The sequence below is a fragment of the Lissotriton helveticus genome, chromosome 3_2 (genome assembly GCF_964261635.1).
Source record: "Lissotriton helveticus chromosome 3_2, aLisHel1.1, whole genome shotgun sequence".
Taxonomy (NCBI): Eukaryota; Metazoa; Chordata; class Amphibia; order Caudata; family Salamandridae; genus Lissotriton; species Lissotriton helveticus.
The window spans coordinates 51749915-51774511 of NC_136062.1; the positions used below are offsets into that span (position 1 = coordinate 51749915).

The window sequence follows — 24597 nt, forward strand, 5'->3', positions numbered from 1 at the left end:
TTTGTTAGTTTCATCTGTCAGACGCGTTTCTGGAATTCAGCATTCCTTCATCAGTGGCAGTGAGCAGAAGGAAAATGCATCGCTTCTCAATTTACGTGCATTGAACACACCTGCCCTTGTGGCCGTGGCACTCCCTGTGCCTTCTGGTGCTTGTAGTATTATAACTCCTAGTGGTGGCGATGTTACCTCTTTCCCTTCGGCAAAAAAAGTTATTTTCCCAGTGGAATGATGCTTTCTATCTGAGGCACAGACCACCCCATATATAGTGCTCGATACAAAACTCTGCGCCCATTGTGGTCCTGAATTGGAATGTGCGTCGCTGTCTCTGATAGTTCAAGGCTTCCGACGAAGCCGTGTCAGACCCGCAAAGTTGCGGTGAGTCTTCCTTGTCAGGCGTGCAAGCCCCAAAAATCCATCAAACCAGAAAGCACAAATAAGGAAGACCGCAGTCAGCTTAACTTGAGTTTTATTCATAAAATCGAACAATTGCCAGCAGTCTTTAGTCCTCAAAGCAGGCATCTTTGTTAGTTTCATCGGCCAGACGCGTTTCTGGAATTCAGCATTCCTTCATCAGTGGCAGTGAGCAGAAGGAAAATGTATCGCTTCTCAATTTACATGCATTGAACACACTTGCCCTTGTGGGCGTGGCACTCCCTGTGCCTTCTGGTGCTTGTAGTATTATAACCCCTAGTTGGGGCGATGTTACCTCTTTTCCTTCTGCAAAAAATGTTCCTTTCCCAGTGGAATGATGCTTTGTATCTGAGGCACAGACCACCCCATATATAGTGCTCGATACCAAACTCTGCGCGCATTTTGGTCCTGAATTGCAATGTGTGTCGCTGTCTCTGATAGTTCAAGGCTTCCGACGAAGCCGTGTCAGGCAGGCAAGGTCGCGGTGAGTCTTCCTTGTCAGGTGTGCAAGCCCCAAAAATCCATCAAACCAGGAAGCACAAATGAGGAAGACCGCAGTCAGCTTAACTTGAGTTTTATTCATAAAATCGAACACTTGCCAGCAGTCTTTAGTCCTCAAAGCAGGCATTTTTGTTAGGTTCATCGGCCAGACGCATTTCTGGAATTCAGCATTCCTTCATCAGTGGCAGTGAGCACAAGGAAAATGCATCGCTTCTCAATTTACGTGCATTGAACACACCTGCCCTTGTGGGAGTGGCATTCCCTGTGCCTTCTGGTGCTTGTAGTATTATAACCCCTAGTGGCGGCGATGTTACCTCTTTCCCTTCGGCAAAAAATGTTCTTTTCCCAGTGGAATGATGCTTTGTATCTGAGGCACAGACCACCCCATATATAGTGCTCGATACCAAACACTGCGCGCATTGCGGTCCTGAATTGCAATATGCGTCGCTGTCTCTAATAGTTCAAGGCTTCTGACGAAGCCGTGTCAGACCCGCAAGGTCATGGTGAGTCTTCCTTGTCAGGCGTGCAAGCCCCAAAAATCCATCAAACCAGGAAGCACAAATAAGGAAGATCGCAGTCAGCTTAACCTGAGTTTAATTCATAAAATCGAACACTTGCCAGCAGTCTTTAGTCCTCAAAGCAGGCATCTTTGTTAGTTTCATCGGCCAGGCGCGTTTCTGGAATTCAGCATTCCTTCATCAGTGGCAGTGAGCAGAAGGGGTTATAATACTACAAGCACCAGAAGGCACAGAGAGTGCCACGCCCACAAGGGCAGGTGTGTTCAATGCACGTAAATTGAGAAGCGATGCATTTTCCTTCCTTCTAAGGCTTGGCTTATTGCTTGGCATGCTGGACCATGTAGTCATGTGTCGAGCATTATTATCCCTTAGTGGGTGGCTGTTCGTAAATCCATGTTAAAAGCATTTCGCTTTTCCTTTGTAGGACTCTGATTGGTGCGGGGAGTTTCTTTGTTCGTGGCTTGTTGCGCTGTTAGATCACGGAACTGGTTTCCAAATCCCAAACTCTCTATTTAGATAGTAGAGATGGTGCATCTTCCCACGGCAGGACTGCTGTGCAATATTTTCTTAAACAAACGCCCCAGCTTTGGAAGAGCACACGGCAACATGCCAACCAACCGGTTTTCTCAATCGACTCTCCCGGACCTCACAAGAAAATCTTCACCCAAAAAATAGCCTGCTCCGCTCCTTCCCTGAAAGTTTGGGGGTGATTCGTCAAGTAGGGCCATAGGACCTTTAGCCAGGGCTAGAGCCCAAACGGCTGAACGGAATTACACCAAATTTGGCAAAAAGGTAGAGTTCGGTTTGCAGATGGTGCTTTTTGTTAAATGGTGTAAATGCCGTTCAGTAGTTCCTGAGAAAATCAAAAGTAATATCATAGTGATATCTAGATACGAAGTACCGTACGCGTACGGTAAGTATACCGAAAACCGTACAGTTACGAGAACGAGCTGCATGCTGATTGGCTGTCAGCTGTCTGTCAACACTCCAAACCAGGAAGTGTTGGCAGCCATCTTGTGCCTCGCGGCCCCCTTCCTGGAGCCTTTGATGGCCCTGGGGACCACCAATTTTCAGGGCTAGCTTCTGCAGTGTCCCGGGATGCCTATAGTGCCGCCTTCTGCAGTGCCCGGGGTGATGAAAAGCAATGCCGGCTCCCCAAGGACGCGGGGAGCCGGCTGGGACAGTGGGGGCTTTAGGGCTCATAAAAAACTGTTCTTTTCATAACTAACTTTACTGGTCAAAAAAAGAGTTATATTTCTATGATAGTATATAAAACTTTCCGGGTTTTTTTGCACCAGTTGTACTCTCTACGCATGCGCAGTCTCGTTTTCAAGCCCACGGTTCTTTGTTTTTCTTCAAGTTCACCAAGCAAACCTCTCGTTATTTCAGGTATTAAATTTGCCACTTTTTTCTGCCGGGTCGTGTGCCTCATCCGCTGCTATACGTTTGTAATATATTAATAATCATATTCTATCTATATTTATTTGAAACGTATTGCCGAGGCACCAAACGTTAATTACATACTCCGTCCTCCGCCATTTTAGTAGCTTTCCTCCGTTATTTTTATTATACCTGCCACTTTGATTTTACCCCCGCCTATCTTCTCTATGACCCATGAGATTTCCTGCCACAGACACCACGATGTTTGTTCTTGGCCTCCGATCTTATCAGACTTGGTCACACGCAAACCTAAAAACTAATTTGAAGCACGTAAGGCACAGCCATTACAACGCGTGACCGTCACCACAAAGCCATTACCATGCTTATGCCTTTATGATGCGTGGTAAATGTATACTAGTTGTAAAAGCATGCGTGGTAAAGGCATGCGTGGTAAAGCCATATGCGTGTTAATGGCTTCGTGTTGACGATCACGCGGAGTTATGACCGCGTTGTAATGGCTATTTCCCCCAGGACACTGCAGGAACCGGGTCTGGGCGTGGCAGACTCCAGGGCATCAGGCGGTGGGCCATGCAGCCTCCCTCACACAATATAGAAATCTCCGGGGGTGGTTGTTTTCGTGGTTTGCGGGGAGTCATTGAGGCCCATACACTTCATTTTGTAAGGGGGTAGGTTTGCACGCAAAAACGTCGCAAGAGGTTTGTAAATGTGGTACACATTGTTTTGTTTTAGTTTGATTTCCTTTCTATGTTGTAGTCCATCCAGAGAAAATATAACTTATTGTACAGCCAGTACTTTTCAACCGTACTGTCAAACAGCTTACTATAGTACTTCAAATTATAAATATTATTTTTGTTGTGGGCCATCACCCCCCCCCAAAAAAAACAAGTATATAGTTTTTTTTATTAACTTTTATTAAAACAACAATAACTGTAAATGCAACTTAAAGATAATATAATAAACAACTAGAAAAATAACTTTAATAAAACAGTATTATAAACAAATTGTGAAGTGGACTCCAAAAGACGTAGGATAGGTAATCTGCAAAACAAAAAAGAATATTAGAGTTTAAAGTTATGTAGATGTGACTAAATAAGGCGAAGCATTACAAGTGAAGGTAACACTATGATTTTACGTGTGCAGTGTGCCTAGTACATTTCACTTCTGTTATAGTCCTGTGTTCAAGTGGTGTCTATGTGGAAGTGCGTACTGCGTTACTGACACAAAAGTGGCACAACGGGATTGTAACTTCGCCAATTTTTTTATAATGCATTGCAATTGAGGCATTGTATATCTAGGCTGCTGTGCTTACCTTGTATAAACACTGCGGCCACCAGAATTCACAACTTAAATTCAACTCTGCTTCTACACGTCAAAGTATATTCAGTATGTTGCAGACAATTTCATTGCTGTTGCTCGATATGTCGTGATTGCTTCTAAAGAATGTTTGGTGGAGGCAAAGAAAAAAACATTTGATTACTCACCGTAAACTGAGTTGCGAAACTTCTGACGAAAGTGAATTTTAATGTGAGTTCTTAAAATTGCGTACCTAGACTATTGCACCCCATTAACTCGCCGAGTCTGGAGTTGTGAGTTTTTCTTGAAAAGTCAGACGCAGATTTACAAGCTCATTGCGCCACTTTTCCTATGTTAAAAGTGGCACAAAAGTGGCACAATAAGCTTGTAGATCTGTTTCTCAGACTGTTGTAACCTATCTGTTATCACTGCTCGGAGGAAATTATAAATTTCTACACAGTCAAGCTGCTGCACACTACCCACTCTGTCTTTTCACAAATAATTTGTTGTTGTTTCGGAAACAAAATTCTTTGCTCACCTAGTGCCATTGATGTGATTCAAAGAGGTTGCTCTATGTGTCGCATCAGCCTTCACTGTAACCAAGAGAGTTCACCACTTCAACTCGGATAAGGGGATAAGGTTCCATACAGCAGACTGGAGACAGCAGAGTCCAAAACTTTAAAAAAGAAAGAGAAACGATGTGAGAGAGTAAGAAAGAGAGGAAAAAAGGACATTACAACGTGGGAGAGACACACACGACGGGGGGGGGGGGGCGCCTGATGCCAGAGGCGCAACCACAGTCAAAAATATCGGGGGGGGCTAGAATTTTTTTGGGGGGGGGGCTTAACTTCAAGGAAAAAGTAGAGTGGAGCTGCAGGGGCTGTAAGCAGGGGGGGACATCAAAGCCTCATTAACAAGCATAAGGTATTTAAAAGACCTACAAACACGAAACCAAGGAGTATCTCAAATTTAGAAAAACATATTTTTAAACGTCATATGTAGACAAAGTTCATATTCAAAAGAAACTCTTTATAGCAGGTTTTGCTTATTCTTTTCGAATTTTCTTTTTCTTTTTACTTCAAGTGTGATTGTTCAAAAATATTTCAAAACAATAAATATTCCAATACAGCCAATTCAATTGATGATCACATGTATTCCCATACAGCCTACGTGTTTCGTCCTCACAGGGACATCATCAGGGCTGTAAAAAATAAAAAGAAGAAATTCTATAACTATCCGTTAATTACACAATGAATCAATTATATTCCTAGTGTCATTACTCTAACACTGCTAGCCAGTCTAAAAAAATAACCAGATATTTATAACAATAAATCATAATTCACTGATATGAAATCTTCTTCGTGCTGCCTATTTAACAATCTAAGCAAGTACTTCAACAAACCTGCCTATATGAGATGCTAATCAACAATGACCACATTCCTATGAGAAATTACGACAAAACTCCTACTCACATGTGGTAAAGGTACACCTGTTTTACTCAGTCCTAAGGTTTATTACCAAGAAGAAAAATTAATGTTTAGAGTTTTTATGTCTAACTAGTTTTGTGTCAACCCCTGTTTTGATGCACAAGAACAATTTTTATTTTCTAAAGTTATTGTGAATGCTCACCTAAATTATAGATGTGGAAAATCTTCCAGTAAGATCAAGTTGTGTCAACAGATGCGGCTAAATAAGTCCTCAGCACTAGTAGCTAGTACTTTCTTAAATCCAATAATCTAAACAGAGAAAAAAAGGAAATATTTATGTCTATCTTGTAATTTCGTATAGTTTATATATGATGGTTGAAATTAGTACAAGAAACCTATTTAATAATATTATATAGCACTAGTATAACTACGCTACCTGATAGATAAGAAAACCATAGTAATTTAAGGGGGCCCAAAACAAAAAGCAACGAGTCCTACCATTTAAACACCATCCACTGCTGTTAGTTCAGTCTCTTTCTCTTAAAAATTGTCCTAATCAAGATGGGATTTTCAAATGGCAGTTCTAGAAAAAAGAAGTGAAAAATATCTTACTGAAAAGGTCCCCTAATACTAAAAATAAATCACAAATCTTTTAACTCAATATAAACCTTCCCACGAGGGATTCTGGTGTGTGCCTACCTCCGTCTAAAAAGATCAGCTTCACCCGCATCCGTTTGCTTTAAAAGACCTGTGAAGTACTCAGGTGCGACTGTGTGTGGGCCCAGGAAGCTATATCATCCTAGCTGAAGCCCTGTTAAACCCAATGGGTGTTGCATGCCTGCTGCAGACTACACATTCTCTCCTTTCACAGATATCTTGTTGTTCTTTTGGAAACAAGTTTCTTTGCTCACCTTGTGCTATTGCCGTCATTCAAACAGGTAGCACTACGTGTCGCTGCAGGCTTCTCAGTCCTTGTTACAATGGCCACGCATCATCGCAGAAAACACAAACGTAGAGCTTTGTAAGTTTCTTTTAGGGGGTGTCATCAATTTGTAAAACACAACCTGTAAGATAAAAAGGAAGTTAACATTGTGTGTAATCTTTTTATGAAACGAGAGAGGAAATTAGAGAGTGATTGAAAACAATACTCGCAGCTCACCTTTTTGTCCCTGGTGTTTTTCACCATGTGCCGGACATAATTCATCCTGAAGGTTTACATCTAAAAGATAATAAAAGAAAGATGTTATGATTAGTAATTGTTACTATAATAATTTGGAGTTAGATAACATCGCACTTTTATACATGTTCCTTCTCACATTTCTACGAACTGTTTGTATTGGTAATATTCCGGACATTTCAGCGATTATAAAAACTTTCCTGCTATAGGGAAAAAATGTATACATGTAAATTAATACACTATATAGGAGTGCGTTCGTCTAAAACGTTAAGTGGCGTTTTTGTATCTAGTCTGCTACAACCCTGACTCCCTCTGATGCGTACTCAAGCCTCACTGCTCACCTTTTTGTGGAAAAGACACCTACTGCATGATGTAGTCCCAATCTCCAACAAGGAAGTCTCATATATGGTGCCGAGTCTTGATATCTCTATGGCTAACGACATACTCGTGCTCCCATCATCATCATCGCTGGTTCTTCACCCGCTCAGTGCTTCGGGCACCACTAACTCAGTGACCAAAGATGCCATGCATGAAATTGTGAGCCCCTTGTTCGGTACTTTGGGAACAACTCTAAAATGGTGTACAACACGTTCTTTTCGTCTTTTTTATACATAGGGTCACGTGTGTGGTGACGAATGCGCTGGATGGGTGTGGTGTGGGTGTATACGAGCCATGAGGGTGTGTGTGTGCCGATCTGGCAACTAGACCCGGAACTAAGAAATCACTACAATGGAAATCTGGGCCTTATACTGTTGTTGTGTTTTTCTTTATCAAGTTTGTGGGAGACATACTTCTTAGGAGTACTATTTACTTATAATGTGGTGTTTACTTTCCTGATGGGGAGGTGTGGTTGCGCAGTAAAAAATTCAGTCTAGGTTTGAAACAGTTTTTATTAAGCAAATACAAATAAACTTTCTTCAGAAATTGTCACTGTATATATGAAAGGGGTGACAATTAAAAATGGAATTTCATAAAATATCAGTTAAGCGTGGCTATATCCTTCTTTTTTGTGCTACAGTTTGTAAAAGTGTTGCCCCACATTCTTGATGATGTAAGAGGGCATCAGTTAATTTTAGATAAAGTAGAATAAAAGTGCTACAACAAACACTCCTGCACTACATTATCTCAGATCAAGAGAACAAGTAAAAAACAGTTAAATACAAGTGATTTCATATTACATAGAAATGCATGCATTATTATTTTTCAAATTTGTATTCCGTACAAATCAAGAACGTGCTGTTGTAGTGCTTAGAGGTTGCAGACTGTTCCGCTAATAAATCACACACTCACTAAAGAATATGTAGGATGGTACTCTTATAATATAAAGTATAGGTCCTATATATTCCTTAAAGAGTAGGTCAATAGGAACCGCAAATAAGAATAGAAATTAGAAAATAACATTCTGAAATGTAGGGTTTATTAAATATTTAAAGTAACAAAGTTTGCATAATAGCTATATTTTTTTGTTCTGTTGTTTCATAAAATATGTTTCTTGAAAAAAATATCTGATCAAGTACTTTTTAATACTTGAAAGTTATAGTATTGAAGGCGCTGAAAAATCTCCCATTCCTCTTCTGTAGCAATAGGACAATCTATTATAATAACGATTGATACCATTGTTACAGTAAAAAGAAAAGGAAAATAAAGTTATGTATTTAACAGAACATCCATAATGAAATACTTTCGAGCGGTAATTATTTACTGAACTTCTTTTCTCCGGGAGGTGAAAGAGTTTGATCTTCGTGGTGACGGATCATGAACTCCTCTGAGATCATGACGTGAGAATAATAATATGTATATATTTTCACAGCACATGATCACAAGGGGAAAATAGACTGAAAACCGCAAGCCGGTAACGTTGCTTACTTATCGTTACTCTTTGTGCCGATGGATCGTGAACTCCACTAAGATCACCAAGACTTTAATGTTATAATATGCATATTAACAGTATGTGATCTCTAGGGGAAAACACAATAACAAGTGAAAGATGGTGACGTTGATTGTAAATGTTTAGGGTTTGCGTGGACGGGTCACCAACTCCTCTCAAGCGAAGTACAGTGTCAATATTATAATATAAAAAGTCACTATATATAAGGTGAAAGGAGCCAGAAAAGGAGCAATGTTTGTTATAATCTATCTGTTTCTAAAAACAAGCTGCTGACATTACAGAGAAAAAGTGAAAAACATGCAATAACATTTTTTTTTCTAGATATAAATGTTTAAATATTGACAAATAGCCACAAATTATAACTAAGTACTATGCCTATGCCATATTGAAACAACTTACAACTCCGGAATATGTTTGTTGACGCAAAAAGAGAATCCAATGCTAGAAAACGGAACCTGCAACATAGATTGGCGACTCGCAATAACTCGCAAAAATGAAACTAATTGCACAGTAGGTGTGGTTTATATCGTTTTTGGTTATTTAGTAGTCTACGGAAGGAAGCTGTGGGTCCGCCTACTTACATGGCACGTTTTGCAGTTTACACGTGCTCACATTTTAACTGTTTTTCTTCTGCACATGTTCGGAAAAATTGCAAATTGTGAAGCTGTAAAGGTTTCGATTTTGATTTCGATCGTAACACGTATAAGGTATTATTATCTACATACGTTGGAGAGTTTAAAAAGTGTTACTCGGTAAACTGTGTTCTTTGCATTTCCATGATTAAAAACATCTAAATAGAAGACATAAAAAAATATTGTTATCATTAGAAGAAAAAAAATGCCAGCATTTGTAAATTGTAAACCTATCCTCGGAAAGGTGTGCTGGCGCTTGGGGCGTTGGGGAGATTAATAAATAATAAATGCCCTTTTCTATGCACCAGTAAACTTGGCTTTTAAACTTTCAATTGCCCAGTCTGTATCTTTACACTTCCTCCAAACATTCTGCTACTGCTATTTTAGTATTGTAGTGATCCATACAGCAGTATGTGTTTATCTATACACTGTTTTAAAAGTGAAGCAGTTATACATTCTGCTCGACACTCTCCTTGGACAACTGTAATCATTCAGCCACTACCCAAGTAGTCATGCAGCAAAGTAGGCCTAAGGGCATGGACTGCTTCAAACACCTATAGATAATAAATGCACTTTTCTATGCATCTGTAAACTTGACTTTCATACCTTCAATTCCCCAGTCTGTATCTTTACACTTTCACTAAACACTATCACACTACTGTTTCAGTATTGTAGTGATCCAAACAACAGTATGTGCTTATCTATACACTTTTCTAAAAGTGAAGTAGTTATACATTCAGCTTTACACTCTGCTTGCAGAACTGTTATCATTCAGTCATTACCCAAGTTTTCATGCTGTAAAGTAGGCCTTAGAATATGGACTGCTTCAAACTCCTATTTACTATACTTGTACTCTTCTATGCACCTGAAAACTTGTCTTTTAAACCTTTAATTACCCAGTCTCTATCCTTACACTCCCTCCAAACACTCTGCCACTACTGTTTCAATATTGTAGTGAGCCATACAGCAATATGTGCTTATCTATACACTGTACAAAAAGTGAAGCAGTTATACATTCAGCTCGACACTCTCCATGGACAACTGTAATCATTCAGTCACTATCCAAGTAGTCATGCAGCAAAGTAGGCCTAAGTTTATGGACTGCTTCAAACACTTATAGATAATAAATGCACTTTTCTATGCATCTGTAAACTTGGCTTTTAAACCCATATTTACCCAGTCTCTATCCTTACACTCCCTCCAAACACTCTGGCACTACTGATTTAGTATTGTACTGAGCCATTCAGCAGAATGTCCTTATCTATGCACTGTGCTAAAACTGAAGTTCTTATAAATCCAGTCTGGCACTCTCCTTGCAGAACTGTAATCATCCAGTCAGTACCCAAGTAGTCATAGAGCAAAGTAGGCCTTAGGCCCTGGACTGTTTTAAACTCTTATAGACTATGTTTGCAGTCTTCTATTTACCTGCAAACTTGCCTTTTATATGTTCAATTCCCCAGTCTCTATCCTTACACTTCCAGCAAACACTCTGTCACTCCTGTTATAGTTTTGTAGTGACTCATTGATCAGTGTGTAGTAATCCATTGACAATATTAAAACACTAATGGGTAGATGTACAATAACTGGCATATCCCCAAGGCAAAAACGGTACAGATAAGATGTATCTGTGCCGTGAAGGCGGCGCATTGCTTAAGTTGCGTTGCAAGTGCAACGCATCTCTAGCAATGCTCGGGGGCTCTATGCTCACAATGCTGAGTCAATCCTTTCACCTGTTTCGAGCAAGTGCAGGGTTTTGACGCAGCATGAGTTCAAAAGTGACAACATGAAATCTTGTACATTTCACTCAGCCACTTTTAGGAGGTGTTCCTGCGCTGGAACGCCCCCTCATCTCCCCGTGTATGAATGTCTCCTTCTGGTACAGGAATTTACAATGTAACGCACCTCCCAGATGCATCATATTGTAAATAACACACACCATGATGCATATTTTGCTTCACCGCTGCGTCAGAAAAGTGATGCAATAGCAGTGTAAAAGAGGCAGAAGGAAGTTGTAAATCTGCCTCCAACACTTAAAAGTTAAAGTTAAAAAATATATATTTTCATGATTATCCCAGATAATGTCTACCCTTAAAATTTACATTAAATACATAGATATATCGTTTTAAACATTATAAAACTTTTGTGGGTTTACGCTTGTGGGGCGCCGTACAAGCGTACATGATGTCACGGGGAAGCGCGATGCGCCGCGTAACGTCAAAACGTATTCGTGACGTGTGCACGGGTACGCGCAGAGTACGAATAGCCGTACAAAGGACCGTGCGATCACCGTACTCGTACCGTAAGATTATCCCCCCAAAAAATTGGAAAAAGAAAATATATAGAATTACATTTTAATATATTGGGGAAAAAAATTATTAATAAAAAAATTATTTTGGAAATTTGTTTTGTTATTATTTTACATTACGAATAAGGAATATAACTTAAATAATAAAATAACTATACATAATTATAATAAAAATGTAGGAATTTAGTATAAAAAGAAAGAAATATAATAATTAATACATTTAAAAATTATCATTTACAAAACCTTTGAAATTCACTGAAAAAAACATAGGTTTCAGCTACGTTATGGTTAGGAATTAGCATTTAAAAAACTTTGGAAATTCACTGAAAAACCTATAGGTTTCACACATGTCATAGTTAGCTGGACATTTTACTTATACAAAACCATTGAAATTCCCCCTTTATAGTTAGACCAGCTAACTATAACTCGGGCACCTGCAATGCACTGCTGATGATGTCACATATTACATCACTCAGGACATGGTCAGTGACATCACTCATGACATCACTGATGACATCTCAAATGACATCACTGATATATGTCAAGGTGTATTCAAAGAATAAATGGGTGTATGAGTGTCTGTTTGGATGATTTAGTGGGTGCAGGACTGACTGTATAAGTGAGTGATTAAACGTGTCTTAGTGAATGTATGGGTGAGTGACTAATCTTTGTGAATTATAGTAAGTCTATCAGTTGGTGTGTAAGTGGCTGTATTAGTTGGTGAGCAAGTACATGAGTGTCTTTATGGGTTATTGATTACTTGTATGAGTACCTGTATGGGTGCCTGAGTGTATGTGTGGGTGGGTGTGACTCCCTGCATGGATGCATAAGTGGCTGAAACCCTGGGTGTATGGGTTCATGAGTGTGTCTGTATGTGTCACGATCGCGATGTAACAGAACTACATATCCCGGCATGCCGTGGGCCGGAACTACGAGTCCCATGATCCTTAGCGGCGCGTCACGTTCCTCCGATTAAACTGTTAAGGAGGACGGAGGCTGGGGATGGGTGTCGGGTACGTATCTTTTGACCACACTGTAGTGTCTAAATACTTACTTCAATTGGCTCTCTGCCATGTTTGCCCCTGATCTAAACTCTCTTTAACAAACCCTTTGTATTATTATTCCTTCAGCAATCTATAGCTGCTTCTAAACATAGGGATTTCTTTTTGGTTAATTGTCGGGTATTCCGGTCATCGTCCTTCGTTGGGATCACAGATACGGCGGTCCTGGTGCGGTAAGGTTGCTGGCACCATCGCGCTACTCAGTAGGAGCGCTGTTTTCAAGCTACTTGGGTGTTTTTTGGATTCCACGATAACGGCTGTTATCATGGACATGGTTGAGTGACTTGTTTATGTTTGGAATTGACTCGGTTGGTGTTTCGGCCAACGGTGCATTTGTGGCTGTGGGTTAACAGCTTCTTCGAGACTCATAGTACTTTAGAACTTGTTCTTTAATGTCTTGGGATTCCGCTTAGACCCTTCTAAAGTCATTAGTTGGGTGTTAGAAATTGCCAGGATTTCCAGTGGTGCTCTTTGGTTGTTTTCTTTTGAACCATTATTCAGCAACAAGTGGCAACGTGTTTACAGGTGTTAACTGTTGTATTTACCTCTTTTATTAACAGGGGTTCTGGAGGTGTATGTTACACTCTTCCCCTGTGAAGCGTATTAGTGGGATACTTAGGTATGTTCTTAATCATGAATATACAGATATGATGCATTGTATGGTATGAATATTAGGTACTCACGTTTACATGCCTTTTGTGTTATTGTAGTTACACCGCATCCACCCTACATTGCCTCTACACATCTACAAGATTTAAATATTCCTTTACAGGTATTAATTCATACAGGAGTTCTTGTGTATTGTTGATTCTATGTCATAGAAACCTAGTCTTATGTGTCTGTTCTGTTTATGTCTTTCAGATCTCCCTCCCCGCTGTCCCCTTCCTTTCCTTCCCTGCTCTGTTCTATTTTTCCCCTCGCTTGATCCTGTCAATGCTCTGTGCCATAACGGCAATTCAGGCGTTGACAAGATCTAGAGATGGGCATACCATTCCACAAACCGATCCTGAGGACTTAAACATAACAGAATACCCGACCCAAGTATCTTAGTCCTCCCGGTCGGGTTGTGCGAGTATGGCCACATTGGATGATGTGATAGAGGCTCTGGGTGCCCTACAGTTGGAAGTAGCGGCGTCTCGGTTAGAGACGGCTGATCTGAGGGCTCGTGTGGATAATGTACAGCGCAATCCGTTTGATGCAGGGACTGCTCCTCAGCCACAACCAGTGGTGGTGGAGTTACCAGTGTCGGTTCCTTTAGCTTCACCTGAGCGTTTTTCTGGGGATTCAGACAAAGTTCAGGTGTTCCTCACTCAAATAGCCTTGCATTATTCTTGTAAACCTAGATCTTTTCCTACCAATCAGGCTAAGGTGGCCTTTCTAATATCTTATTTGGCTGGTAACGCTGCCCAGTGGGCCGTCCCGTTGGTTAATCGCAATGATCCCTTATTGCATGATTGGGACGCCTTTAAATCAGAATTTCTCCGAGTATTTGATAGACGGTCTGATTCCTTTACGGCTGATAGGGAACTGTTGGAATTAAGGCAAGGCAAAAGAGATTTGGTTACGTATTTGAATACCTTCAGGCGTTTAGTGACAGAAACTACCTGGCCCGAAAATAAACAGGCATCCATATTCCATCAAGGGTTGAATGACGAACTGAAAGACGTCATAACACAAATCGATCCTCAACCCACTACCTGAGAGGGTTTGATTAATTTGGCCCTGCGGTTAGACCATCGACTAGGCGAAAGGAAAGGGGAGAATAGGAAGAAACCAGTGGTTGAGGCACATGTCACCAAGGAAGGGAATCAGGCTTCCTCTTCGGAACCGATGGATATCGGGGCCATGAGATCAGCTTTGACACCTGCCGAGAGAGAAGCAAGGCGTAAACAGGGCCTTTGCTTGTATTGTGGTAAAAAGGGCCATTTTGTGAGAGAATGCCCTGTAAAACCCAAAACAAACCGTTTCCGGGGTAACCAAGTGGCCTCTGCTGATACGGAAAAGGTGACGGAAAACTAGATGACTCTGGGAAAAGGGAAGGGTTTTCTTGGAGTCCTATGTATGTCCCTTCATTAAGTGGCAAATTGAATAGGGTGACGAATCATCTATTTGTGTCCATTGTGTTACTGCTGGCTGGGGAATCTGTTGTAACCTCAGCAATGGTGGATTCAGGGGCAACAGGCATGTTCATTGATATGCAAGAAGCCCAACGCTTAGGGGTGACTCTTGTGCAAAAAGAGAGACCTGAAGATGTATATGCTGTGGATGGGAGGAAGCTTAGTATGGGTCCCGTTGGCTATGACACAGATGAAATAGAGGTGTTAATAGGGGACACACACTCCAAGTTTCTCACGTTCAGTGTTATCAAGGCTCCTCAATACGGTATAATCTTTGGTTTACCGTGGTTAGAGAAGCATAACCCTAGCATAAATTGGGACACCAGAACGGTTCATATGGGTTCAGAGTATTGCATGAATCATTGTCATGAGGGTGTTATGAAACCTGCTCAAGCATTGTCTGGTGGCTCTTGGATTGCCACGGCAGCAGAAAAATGTGTTTTACTTCCTGCGGAGTATCATTCTTTTGACAATGTGTTTAATGAGGTACAGGCTGAGGAGCTCCCTACCCATAGGCAGTATGACTGCCAGATAGATCTGGTTCCGGGAGCCACAATACCATGTGGGCGGATTTATGCTCTGACAGAGCCAGAGAACCTACACCTACGAGAGTATTTGGACAAACTGTTGGGTCTAGGTTTTATACGTCCATCCAAATCCCCGGCCGCCTCGCCTCTCTTTTTTATACCTAAAGCGAATGGCGAGCTGCGCGCGTGTGTTGACTTTAGGGCGCTTAATGCTATTACTGTGAAGAACAGGTATCCATTGCCCTTGATTAGTGTGTTGTTGGAGCAGGTAAAAAAGGCTACTATTTTCACGAAGCTTGATTTGAAAGGGGCCTATCATCTGGTCCGTATGCGTAGCGGGGATGAATGGAAGACCGCCTTCAAGACCAGATATGGCCTCTTTGAATATAGAGTGATGCCTTTCGGTCTCTGTAATGCCCCTGCGGCCTTTCAATTCTTTTTGAATGATGTGTTCCGTGACATCTTGGACCGGTATGTGATCGTCTACATAGACGATATTCTGGTGTACTCTGAGTCGGTGGATATGCGTTGTCAGCATGTGACGAATGTGCTTACCATTTTGCAGGAGAACAATCTGTACTGTAAACTCAGTAAATGTGACTTTCATGTCCGCTCTGTAGAGTTTTTAGGAGTTATGCTGAGTCCTGAAGGCCAAGAAATGGCAGAACGAAAAGTAGCGGCAGTAAAGGATTGGCCTGTTCCATGTAATGTTAGGGATGTTCAGTGTTTCATTGGATTCGCCAACTTTTATAGGCGGTTCATCAATCAGTTCTCTCGGTTGGTGGCGCCTATCACTCAGCTGCTGAGGAAATCAAAGAGTTTCGTATGGTCTGAGGAGGCGCATGCCGCTTTCATGGCGCTCAAAGACGCTTTTGTGTCAGCTCCTGTGTTATCTCACCCTGATCCAGAAAAGCCCTATGTTGTGGAGGCAGATGCCTCGGATGTGGCGATCGGAGCTATTCTGTCTCAACGTCATGCAGAGTCGGGTCAGTTGCACCCGGTGGCGTATATGTCGCGTAAGTTGAATCCGGCTGAAAAGAACTATCACATAGCCGAAAAGGAGTTGCTGGCCATTCGGGACTCTTTTCAGGAATGGCGGGACTTCCTCATGGGTGCTCGTCATGTGGTCACTGTCTATTCCGACCACAGGAATTTACAATTCATGTCTGCTGCACGTCATCTTTCGCCTAGACAGCTAAGGTGGATGATGTTTTTCTCTGGTTTCAATTTCGTCATCACCTTTCGCCCTGGTACTGCCAATCGGAAGGCGGATGCGCTCACTCACCAGTCGTGGGTTGCTCCTTCTGAGGAGAGGGCCAAGGCTAGCATTGTTGATCCAGACAAAGTGGTGTGTGCTATGCAGCCTGATACATTTTTGAGGGACGTCAAGAAAGGGGTGGACTCCTTTTTTTGGAAAACCTGGCTTGGTTGTCATCAGGAATGGAGGTTGCATGGGGGCCTGCCGATGTTTCATAACAGGTTATTGGTGCCCACCTTGGCTCTGAGGAAGCGGGTCTACGTCTGGTGTCATGAGTCGCCAAGTGCGGGTCATCTTGGTTGTGCCAAGACCCTGGAGCGAATACTGAGACAGTTCTGGTGGCCTTCTGTGAGACCTGATGTTGGGCGATGGGTGTCTGCCTGTGCTCAATGTGCAAGGATGAAGTCCGACCACTCTCGTCCGCAGGGATTGTTACAGCCTCTCCCTACGCCAAATATCCCTTGGGATCGGATATCGGTGGATTTCATTGTGGGTCTTCCCGCTGACCGTGGATGTACGACAATCATGGTGGTGGTCGATTATCTGACTAAGATGGGACACTTCGTGGCAAGCAAACAAGTGCCTTCGGCGGGTCAGCTGGCTGTACTGCTCATGGTCAATGTGGTTAGGTTACATGGTTTGCCGAGTATCATTGTCTCGGACAGAGGGTCTCAGTTCACTGCCCAGTTTTGGAAGAAATGGTGTTCTTCGTTGCATATCGACTCAGCCCTTTCCACCAGTTTTCACCCACAAACTGATGGCCAGACTGAACGGTTAAACCAGACTCTGAAGCAGTATTTGAGATGCTATGTGGATTGTGGTAAGGAGAACTGGGTAGACTATTTGTGGTTGGCTGAGGTGGCTTATAATAATGCCACGCACAGTTCCACCAAGAACACTCCTTTCTATTGTGTGTATGGCAGACATCCTCGGTTTCTTCCCTTTGTGCACCCAAAAACAGACTCTCTCCTTCCGGAGGTGGCGCACAGAGTGGCTCACATCAAGGAGACGCTGGTTAACGCACAGGCACATCTGCAGGCTGTAAAACTCAAATACAAGGCTGCCGCTGATAAACACCGGAGACAAGGACCTTTGTACTGCAAAGGTGATGCGGTGTGGTTGTCCACGAGGAATCTGCATTTCAGAAAACACAGTGTGTTCAACCCTAGGTACATCGGACCCTATACAGTGTTGAAACGTGTGAACCCGGTGGCGGTGAAACTGAAACTCCCTTCTCATTTACGAATCCATCCGGTGTTTTATGTCTCTTTGTTGAAACCTTCCTTTACTAAGGGCCAGCTTCGTCCTCGTCCCTTGTTGGTACGGGGCGAGTTGGAATATGTGGTCCGTCGCATTCTGGATTCGAAGTATCGGAGGAGTAAGTTGTGGTATCTGGTGTCATGGAAGGGGTATGGGCCTGAGGAGAATTCATGGGAACCTGCGCTCGGGATCCATGCCCCTGTGTTGGTGTCTGCTTTTCATCGGAGATGCCCCACGAAGCCCGGTCCATGATCCCTTCTGTTGAGAGAGGGATGTACTGTCACGATCGTGATGTAACAGAACTACATATCCCGGCATGCCGTGGGCCAGAACTACGAGTCCCATGATCCTTAGCGGCTCGTCACGTTCCTCCGATGAAACTGTTAAGGAGGACGGCGGCTGGGGATCGGTGTCGGGTATTCCGGTCATCGTCCTTCGTTGGGATCACAGATACGGCGGTCCTGGTGCGGTAAGGTTGCTGGCACCATCGCGCTACTCAGTAGGAGCGCTGTTTTCAAGCTACTTGGGTGTTTTTTGGATTCCACGATAACGGCTGTTATCATGGACATGGTTGAGTGACTTGTTTATGTTTGGAATTGACTCGGTTGGTGTTTCGGCCAACGGTGCATTTGTGGCTGTGGGTTAACAGCTTCTTCGAGACTCATAGTACTTTAGAACTTGTTCTTTCATGTCTTGGGATTCCGCTTAGACCCTTCTAAGAGTCATTAGTTGGGTGTTAGGAATCGCCAGGATTTCCAGTGGTGCTCTTTGGTTGTTTTCTTTTGAACCATTATTCAGCAAGAAGTGGCAACGTGTTTACAGGTGTTAACTGTTGTATTTACCTCTTTTATTAACAGGGGTTCTGGAGGTGTATGTTCCACTCTTCCCCTGTGAAGCGTATTAGTGGGATACTTAGGTATGTTCTTAATCATGAATATACAGATATGATGCATTGTATGGTATGAATAATAGGTACTCACGTTTACATGCCTTTTGTGTTATTGTAGTTACACCGCATCCACCCTACGTTGCCTCTACACATCTACAAGATTTAAATATTCCTTTACAGGTATTAATTCATACAGGAGTTCTTGTGTATTGTTGATTCTATGTCATAGAAACCTAGTCTTATGTGTGTGTTCTGTTTATGTCTTTCAGATCTCCCTCCCCGCTGTCCCCTTCCTTTCCTTCCCTGCTCTGTTCTATTTTTCCCCTCGCTTGATCCTGTCAATGCTCTGTGTCATAACGGCAATTCATGCGTTGACAAGATCTAGAGGTGGGCATACCATTCCACAAACCGATCCTGAGGACTTAAACATAACAGTATGTGTGAATGAGTGTGCATACAACTGTGTCGGTGAGTGAATGGATGTCTCAGTGGTATATGGGTGAGTAACTGCATATGTGAAAGGCAGTATATGTGACTGTTGGAGTATGTAAGTGACTATGACTGTATGTGTGAGTGAGTGATTGTGAAAGTGGCTGTGTGGGTGAGTGTGTTCTTGTGTCAGCAACTGTATAGGAGAGTATTTGTTAGTATTTGTATGAGTAGTGAGTGTGTCTGTGTGTTTCTGTATGGGTGAGTGAGTGGCTGTGTGATTGAGTGTTTGGGTGAGTGAGTAGATGTCTGAGTGGCTCTATGGGTGACTGATGGTGTATGAGTTGCTGTATGGGTGTATGAGTGGATATATCTGCAGCTGTATTGGTGAGTGACTGGCTGTACCAGTGTCTGTATGGGTGAGTGAGTGGATGTGTATGTAGACCTATGAAGCAGTGAGTACGTACTGGTATTGGTGTGTCATTGGTTTCAAGAGATTATGTGGATGATGTCATCAGTGATGTAATCGGTGATGTCATGAGTGATGTCACTGACCATGTCATGAGTGATGTAAGGTTTTTTAAATGCCAAGTCCTAAATATACTGTCCCTGAAAACCTGTTTTTTTCAGTGAATATATATCTATATATATATATATATATATATGCCAAGGTATATTGAAGAATGAGTGGTGTATAAGTGTCTGAATGGCTAATTTAGAAGGTGCGTGACTGATTGTATAAGTGACTGATTAAGCGTATCTTACTGAATGCATGGGTTAGTGAGTAAACTGTGTAAATGTCTGTATCAGTCTGTCAGTTGGTGTATAAGCATGGCTGCATGGGTTGGTGAGAGCTACATGACTGTCCATATGGGTTATTGATTGGTTGTCTGAGTATCTGTATGGGTGCCTGAGTGTCTGTGTGAGTGGGTGGGGCTGGATGACTGTGCATAGATGTGTAAGTGGGTGATTCACTGGATGTTTGGGTTCAAGAGTGAATCTGTGAAGGGCTGTATGGGTGGGTGGGTGGGTGAATGTGTGTATGGGTGTGTTGGTGAGTGAATGAATGTCTCAGTGGTATAAGTGTGAATACCTACATATGTGAAAGGCATTATATGTGAGTGTGGCTGTGTGGCCCCCCTTTTTTTGCTATTTTTGGGGTCCTGAGGACCCCATCCCCATAACCTAACCCCTTTTTTTAAACAAAAAAAGCAGGAAGGCGCCGCTCTGCCCACCTCCCGAGGTCAATTTCAGCCCCAGGGACCCATCCTCCGGGCCATAGCCTCTTTTTTTATTACCTAACTATAGGGAAGGGGGGCCGCGTGGCCCCCCTCCCTGGGCCACTATTGGCCCCGGGGCCCTTATCCCTGGGGGCACTGACATTTTTTTTTAATTAAAGAAAGGTATGCGTGGCCCCCCTGGGCCACTCCTGGCCCCGAGGACCCCAACCCTGGGGCCGGCCCTTTGCGTTGGGGACTGTGGGAGAGCCCCAATGCCCCCATGGTCCCGCCTATTCCTCGCCTCCTGCGGTAGCCGGCATTGCTTTTGAGCAAGGGGAGTTGCTAACATGCAGCTCCCCTTTCTCAAAAGCAATGTGCTTTGCTTCATGAAGCGAGAGCTTCGGGGGAGATGGTTGTCCCCGGGTCTTGGAGGGCCCCTGTGGCCTCCCCATTAATAAAAAAAGCCCCGGGGAGGTGGCGGTCCCAGGGGCTTGGGGGACCCTTGAGGCCCCCTGCACTTAATTAGGCATGCCCCTGGAGATGTGGTGGTCCCCGGGGAAGTGTGGTTTGGAAAAATAAGGGGGCCTCGACATAACACAATGAAAACCTGCTAGCTAGTAGGGAAAACAATGTCAAGGGGAAAAGGACAAGCTAATCACAAGCATAAATGTTTAGAATTATAACAGGACATCTTACACCTAATCAAATGAAATAGTGCTTAAATATTATCAAAAAATATATTTTTATTTTGTTTTACATAGTATTTTGTCATTTTTTTCCAGAATATCAAAAATATATAATTCTGTATATTTTACGATCATAATGCATCAACACATGTTACGATATATAAGACATAGTCAGATAAATAAGAGATTAGAACATAATGATACTGTTCTTTAATGATACAATAATTTTCTCTTATATTTACAACTGGGTCCAGATCATATATGGACAGAAAGGAGGGTTGGCGGTAGATGGAATTACGTGGGTTTCAGAAAGTTGCCTTTGTCAGGACACCGGCTCAACTTTCACTGCATTGGACACACAAATAATTACATTTCAATGATTATGTGCACTTATGTCAATTATTCATTACAATCTTAATGTCCTGTGATAAATTTGTTTACCTGTTTACAATAAAATCAACGAAGATACTAAAGGTTCAGTTGTGTTTAGCGGATCTAAAGGGATTAAAACCGTGCATTTAAGTGAAGTTAAAAACAGATTCTAGAAATAGAATATGTGGATTGTGAAAAGGATAAAAATCACCTCCCTGTGACATTCGTATATGCCTTTAATGATGGTGCGTTCTGTGATCCAAGTTCTTAAGAAAGCTCTGTCCTTGGGTGCACTGCATACTCAAATAAGTGATGGTATATAGCAGAGAATGGTGACAACTATGCATGCACCAACGTTGACATGAAAACACAGTAGTGTTATAGTCACAGTAGTGTTATGGTCACCTATTATTATGTTTGGATACGCTTAAGGAGTCATTCCAGTTTCAATGTTTCTCACAGATAAAATGGACAGAGTCCCTGAGTCTGGGAAGAAACAGTTCATCTATCTAATTAGAAGTAATCTATATATTAGATGCTGGAATTAATTGCTAAGGCTTGCTTCTATACCTTATTGAGTAAAAGTCGGTATATTTATCTGATTAGTCGATTGTTTCAAGTGTTGTAATTATACTCCAAAGGTTATGTTAGCCTAGACTTGAGTATTTGGTCCAGTCACAGATATATTGCTCTCATGAAAAAAGGAAAGAAAACAAAAACAAAAATAAGCAAAAGTACTTGGTTAAGGCAATCCATTGAAAAAAAAAGATCTGCCTCAAAAGTTTGTATACGATCTTAAACCAATTTAGGGCCTCTGTTTTTGCGATGGAAAATACCTGTGGTTGGTTCCTATGAACCAAGGATTCCAACTAGTTTGTGTTCAATGTGCTCAGGACATCTGTGAAAAAACATGGAGTCTTGTGAGTATTGACTAATTATTTGATATAGATAATATTAAGAGCAATTTTTAAAGGAAGTAGGGGTATATCTCAATTAGTGCTGGGGACTTTTATATATGTGTATTAGCCCTTAGTCCTTATATCTCTATGTTATCTACAGAGGAAGGTATAATTCTTAACTGTTAGACAACGACGACTGGAGAATTACTCAGCAGTCCTGTGTAGACCAAAATATATTCAAGGCAAAAGAATGTATTATGTAGCCAAATCGCGGAGGCCTAAAGTGTACATGCCTTATATTTCACTGGAGGGTGGTGTCAAGCATTTCACATAAACAATTCGCAGAAGCTTGAGGTTTTCATGCACAACACTGGTTTTAATTTTGGTTTCAAAATGCTGTACTCAAATATGTCGTTCGATAAGGTATGTGTTGTTTTTCGGCAAAGAAATGGCGGTCATGCGTCAATGACTCTGAAGAGTCAGCTTGCTATTTGTGCTATTTTTTTCTTACAATGTTAGGTACACCGGTCAAAGTAACCCAAATATGGCTCCACAAAGTTGATATTGATATAGACCCTGCTTGCTTACTTAATGGGGGCGGGAAAAAGGCTTAAATGGACATAGAAATTGGTGAGTTCCCAGCATTTTTAATCGGGAATTTGGCGTGTCCTTTGAGTCTGACCCAGTTTCGCCATGAGGTCTATGTTATAAACCGGGACCCGAATGAACGATATTAGGTCGGCGTCTTTGGGGTTAGAGAAAAACGACCTACTCGTTCCCCACTACAGCCACTCGATCTAAATTAATATTCCCAACCGTGTGTCAGCGGTTTGAGGTCTTGATCTGATAGCGTGCAAGTACCCAACGAAATAATGCACCTGAGTCTTTCGTTCTTTCATACTTTTAAGCGTTTGTTTCACCTCTCACCGGGATATCCTGATTGGGTTAAGTGAGTCACATGGTTTGACGTTTAGAGACGTGCTACGACGTAACTACACAGACATTAAAATCAAGGAAATAGAAACAGGATTTTGCACGCATGCAAGATCGGCAGGCTCTGGGATGGAATCCCGAGCGCTATGTTGACCCAATGCAAGTGGCCATTACCATAGCATACTTTAGTTGACAATCACATTAATGCTGAATGTTGGTCCATTTTGGTATATCAAATTTAATTTTCAGTATTCAAATTCTCTGTTATGAGAAATGGCGGATGAATTAGTGTGGCCATGTGTATATCTTAATTGTAATATACAGCTGGTTAATTAATGTATCCGCATGATCCTACATTATGTTAGTGAAATATATTCTATTTAGAGACAAAAGCAAAAGAGGCATGCAATGCATGACTGCTTATAGAGATACTGCTTACAGGATTGCAATATACAGCTGGTAAATTAATGTAACCACATAATCCTGCATATTGTTGGAGAAATGTTTTCCTTTTTAAAGACCAAGGCAAAAGAAGCATGCAGATGCATGGATGCTGATAGAAATACTATTTACAGTATGTGGTCCACAAAGGGTGGTTATATGGAGAGTATATGTTACAAACTGGATAGTTCTGATTTAGTAGTTGTATTTGATTACCGGTTCCCAGGGCATATCTTGATTTAGTCCATTTTTAAAGGTGTTGAGAGTGAAAATTCAAAAGACTTCTAATTTTTTTCTTATGTTTTCTGTTATCTGACCTTTCTTAGTTTGCATTTTCTCTAAGATGAACCACTTAATTTCATCCACTTGGTGGTTCATTTCAATGTATTGTTGCACCCTGGGTGCTGTGATCTTATGATTGCGAATTGTTGATTTATGTTCTGTTAGACTTGCATTCATGGTAGGTGCTGTTTCTCCCACATATCTTTTATTACATGGGCAAACTAATAGATATAACAAATCTTTTGTTTTGCAGTTTGTCTTGCCTTTTGAGAAGATGGTACGTCCATTGAATTGAATGGAGCTAGCTTCTATGTCTTGAAGGCAAATCTTACATATGACACATTTGAAATTACCTTGTACAGGTTGTAGCCCCACAATACTTTTCTGTATTGGCTTTTTCGTTATGGGCAAACGTGACCTCACTACGTGGTCTTTCAGGTTCTTGTTTTTGCGGTAGGCAAATAGCGTTTCTTTTTTTTTTGTTGGTTGTCTTTATTGGCATTCAAAATGTGGCAGTTATTACACACAATGCGCCGTATCTGTTCATTCAGCATAGAGTGTCTTGTAAGGAACACTAGCTCTGAACTGGTCTTTTCTTTTTCGTGAGTTAAAAGTTGATCTGTAAAAAAATCTAGCAAACAATCAGCAGGTGGCGGGCCCAAACTGCTCA

At 41.8% G+C, this 24597-nt stretch overlaps 1 long non-coding RNA gene across 1 annotated transcript; it reads right to left on the reverse strand.

The window, feature by feature from the left end:
• Positions 1 to 6468: 6468 nt before the first annotated feature.
• On the reverse strand, positions 6469 to 23221 carry LOC144826214 (uncharacterized). The gene is made up of 3 exons (XR_013609711.1): positions 23150 to 23221; positions 6711 to 6770; positions 6469 to 6615 (listed from the first exon to the last, which is right to left on the reverse strand). It is a non-coding gene; the product is annotated as an uncharacterized LOC144826214 (long non-coding RNA).
• Between the last annotated feature and the right edge of the window lie 1376 nt (positions 23222 to 24597).